Source organism: Sardina pilchardus, chromosome 6 (assembly GCF_963854185.1).
Source record: "Sardina pilchardus chromosome 6, fSarPil1.1, whole genome shotgun sequence".
Taxonomy (NCBI): Eukaryota; Metazoa; Chordata; class Actinopteri; order Clupeiformes; family Clupeidae; genus Sardina; species Sardina pilchardus.
The window spans coordinates 2,662,430-2,667,429 of NC_084999.1; positions in this window are offsets into that span (position 1 = coordinate 2,662,430).

Below are 5,000 nucleotides of genomic sequence, written 5' to 3' on the forward strand. Positions count from 1 at the left end.
CAACATGTGCATCAGCAAGGAGCCCTTCTCCTTCATCACCGTGCGCGTGGAGCCCGACACCTGCGGCATCAAGCGCATCGTGCACGAGCGCAAGCACCTGATCCTGTCCTGCGACAAGGTCCAGAACGCCTGCCAGCCCGTGCACTTCGAGGGGAACCCGCAGAGTCTCGTGCCCGACCAGAACAAACCCAACTGCGGCCTCAGGTCACCCGGGAGCGGAGGCCACAGGGCAGCAGCTGGACTTGTGAGCATGCTTTGTCTCCTCCTGGTGGCGCTAGAGATCGCCGTGTGAGCTAGCCAACGGGCTATTTCCTGCTTTATTTCAACCGCTGTACCACTGATTGTGATATGTCTTTATTTGATCATAAGTACGTGACTGCGTTGTATATACAGTATGCCCACCTTTCGCAAACAATGAGCTCTATCAGCATGTTCCATGATGTGTCACCTCTGACTTTTACACGCTTAAGCCCAACGCCCATTGGTGACGTTTGATGGGCGTCAAGTTTAGAACATTGCTCTATCTCTTGAGCTTCAAATCCATGGATGCGAATGTCAGCCACCAGCGCTTTGGCTTTTACACCAAGTAGCCATTAGCACATTTACAGTTACACAACGTATTTTAACCATCCAGCAATCTAATTCAATCCTCCATTGACATAAAACACCATTGACATAACATTAGCTTTCAATGTTTTCAAAAAAGGTAAACAAACACAGGCAGACACAGTTCTTTGCTACTGCCAGAGTATAGCCTATGTAGGCTAAATAAGTATTTCAATACTAATGTATTGAGTCTGTTTGATATCATTTGATGTGATTGATTCTGAATGTATGGAGATACATTTGATAAACTTATTTTAATCTGTAATTGCATTGGTGTTTTCTCTGTGTTCAAATGTACAGCCTTAGAAAGTCTGTAAAGTCTGAAAGTCTGAGTCCAAAGTGAAAGGAAACAAACTCATTTTCACATACTGTAGGCTAAAACACATAGCAACACCCCACTGTCATGTATTTTATGCAGCCTAAACCTTAGAGACTTTTTTGGTAAAAGAATGTGCATGTAGTCCATTTCATTGATATGAATGCAATATTATCCCTAATTGTTAAATGAAGGGACTGATTTCACAGGAGACTGAAAACTGACACTAGTGTTGACACATAGTGAAGTGAAACTCAGGGACGGGACGGCAGGACCACGACGGTAGGCACCCTGAATGAAGCAGCATGTCTGCAATGCAGTCGACCAACCACAAGGTGGCAATGCTACTCCAACAGATTTTTCACAACGAGACTTTGCCTACCCGCTCTTGCAAATCACATTATGGAGGTTAAATTATGGCCGTGGTGTTCTCCTTGTAAGGACGCGCTCTTGTGCCTTTTCACCGTGCACTCACCCCTCTCTGCTCCATGATCCTTGTATGTTTCTATTGTACTGCAGGGGACAGGAATGCACACCCTTTCTCCCACCGAATTCCACTTCTAAGCCTCTTTCTCTCACACATGCCATAAACCACACACACACACACACACACACACACACACACACACACACACTCTCACACACACCAATCACAGTGTAGGCGCCAGGGTAGCAGACTAGGCTGTGCAGCGCACCTGCACCTGCAGAGAGATGCATCACACTACACCTGGCCTGTGCCCAGCAGCATGGCACCTACACCTGGCCTGTGCTCTCAGAGTACAGTAAGGCCCAGCAGCACCTACTCCTGGCCTGTGCGCTCAGAGTACAGTAAGGCCCAGCAGCACCTACACCTGGCCTGTGCTCTCAGAGTACAGTAAGGCCCAGCAGCACCTACTCCTGGCCTGTGCTCTCAGAGTACAGTAAGGCCCAGCAGCACCTACTCCTGGCCTGTGCTCTCAGAGTACAGTAAGGCCCAGCAGCACCTACACCTGGCCTGTGCTCTCAGAGTACAGTAAGGCCCAGCAGCACCTACTCCTGGCCTGTGCTCTCAGAGTACAGTAAGGCCCAGCAGCACCTACTCCTGGCCTGTGCTCTCAGAGTACAGTAAGGCCCAGCAGCACCTACACCTGGCCTGTGCTCTCAGAGTACAGTAAGGCCCAGCAGCACCTACACCTGGCCTGTGCGCTCAGAGTACAGTAAGGCCCAGCAGCACCTACTCCTGGCCTGTGCTCTCAGAGTACAGTAAGGCCCAGCAGCACCTACTCCTGGCCTGTGCTCTCAGAGTACAGTAAGGCCCAACAGCATGGCATAGGACTGGTCCTTCTTTAGCATCCCTGGAAATCTGTGAGACTCTCAACTCAACTCAGCTCAACTCAACTCAGCTCAACTCAACTCAACTCAACTCAACTCAACTCAACTCAACTCAACTCAACTCAACTCAACTCAGCTCAACTCAGCTCAACTCAACTCAACTCAACTCAACTCAACTCAACTCAACTCAGCTCAACTCAGCTCAACTCAACTCAACTCAACTCAACTCAACTCAACTCAACTCAACTCAACTCAACTCAACTCAGCTCAGCTCAGCTCTCAATGTGATGTAGTCCTTACATGATGTTCTTAGGGAAGGTAAATACCCTTGACTGAGGGGGTGGGTGTTGGTGGGGTTTACGTGCTCCTGGGTGCTGTGTTTGGCAAATGCTGGCTGTCCCAGTAGCACATCAACAGTGAAGTTGCATTCTGGCGTGCTGAGAACGGGGCATTCAGTGCTGAGCTGGGGTGGGGTGAGCATGCTGGGGTGGAGTGGGGGGGGTACTCTGGGGTGGGCACACAGCAGCTCTGGTCCTTGTGGTGGCAGTACGGTGGGAATCCGGCTGCAGACAGGTCGTGTCTGGGCATGCTTAGAAGCGGGCATGAAAGAGAACGCCAGCTCTGCCCGGCGGGCACGGTCACTTCAAGGTCACGACTTCAACTTGACTTCAGAGCAGAACAAACAACGGCACGCAACACACACACTTCAGTGAGCGAGGGCTGAGGAGGCACGCAACACACACACTTCAGTCAGGCAGGGCTGAGGGAACACACACAAAACAATCCGTTCTTGGTCAGCGGGAGGAAGAGGAGAAAGGAGAGGGGAAGAATGAGTGTGGAGTGAAGAGCAATGGAAGGGTGGAGGAGTGGAGGGGCGGAGGGGTGGAGGGGTGGAGGGGCGGAGGGGTGGAGGGGTGGAAGGGTGGAGTGGGGAGGGGAGGGGTTGCTAAAAAACAGGCCTGTACTTTTATTGAACTTTTTTCATTTGGGGGAAAAAAAGAAACTCTGGCGCCAAAAAAAAAGAAAAAAAAAACACTGCACATAAAGCAGAGGTGAGAGCCTGGGAATGGAGGCTTGTTTTCCTTCTCACTCTCCTCTCTATTCCCTCTCTCCTCTCCTCCTTTCCTCACTATTCCCTCTCTCCTCTCCTTTCTATTCCCTCTCTCCTCTCCTCTCTCCTCCTCTCCTCTCGTTTCTCTCTCCTCTCCTCTTATCACTCTCCTCCTCTCCTCTGAACCTCTGTGGCCAACTGACTTCTCTCCTTCGACTCTTGCTGTCAATTTCACTGTTTATCTCTCTCTCTCTCTGTCTCTCTCACTCTCTCCTCTCTCTCTCCTCTCTAAATCAGTTTTTAATCTCTTTCCTTTCGGCTGCTTTTGGAAAATCTGACTGTGTCTGAGTCTGTCTTTCTCTGCATGTGCTTGAGTGTGTGTGTGTGTGTGTGTATGAATGTGTGTGTGTGGTGTTTAGTGCATGTCTGAGTGTGCTCTATCTGAGGCTGTTCTCCATCTCCTCCACATCGTGCCCCCCCCCCAAACTATCTCCACCTCTTCCACATCGTGCCCCCCCCCATCTTGCTCTTTCTCCCAGGGTCTTTTCTCATTCGTCTGCTCCACTTGCTTTTCCCTCATTACCATCCCACTCCTCTCTTCCTGCCCCCCCCCACCCCCCACCCCCCACCCCCCACCCTTACCTCTAGCATGCTGTAAACGGTAATTAGAACCATATCGAGGGAGCGAGAGAGACAGAGAGAGAGAGAGAGAGAAGGATAAAGAGAGAGCCTGAGAGACAGAAGAAACAGATATAGGAAATATGGAGGAAGATAAAAAGACGATGGGAGGAGGAATAGAGAAGAGGAGGCAATGGAGAAAGGGATAGAGAGAGAGTGAGGACGGAGGATGGAAAAAGCAGAACACAAGTTCTGATTCTGGGTGATGATGATGGTGATGATGAAGGCTCTGGTGATCAGCGTGACGTCTTGTCGGTCTTGTGTTTTCAGAAGACGTAAATGTTCTCTGATGACTAACTACAGTAAAATGAAACTATTGCCAGAGGGAAAATAAACAAAAAAACAATTCATTGGCATGAGTTTTCAAAACACACACACACACACACACACACACAAACACACACTTGGCAAAGAGAGATTTTAAAACAACCTCAGAGGGACTAAACCATATTCTTTGTTCTTTCATTTTGAGAATGGCTTTTTCCCACAATTTCTTTCACACCAGACCCAAACCTCCTGAACCCAAAATCCCATGAAGTGATAAACATACTCAACACAATCACACACACAGACGTGTGCAAGGACCCCCCCCCCCACCACACACACACACACACACACACACACACACACACACACACACACACACACACACACAGACACACACGTACATGAAATACACACATACTGTACACCCATACTAACTCAAACACTGTAAAATATACAGGAGCAAAACACCCTCCAGGCCACAGCTGTGACACAATAACACATACTCACCACGTCCCAACCTCACTCACACACACACACACACACACACACACACACACACACACACACACACACACACACACACACACACACACACACACACACACCAGTCGACACCAACACACACACACAAAAACACACTCTCAAACCCCTAACCTCACACACACAAAGACAGGCACACACATGTCTATACACACCCACACAAGCACGTATACACAAACACATATACACACGCGCACACACACACACACACACACACACACACACACACAC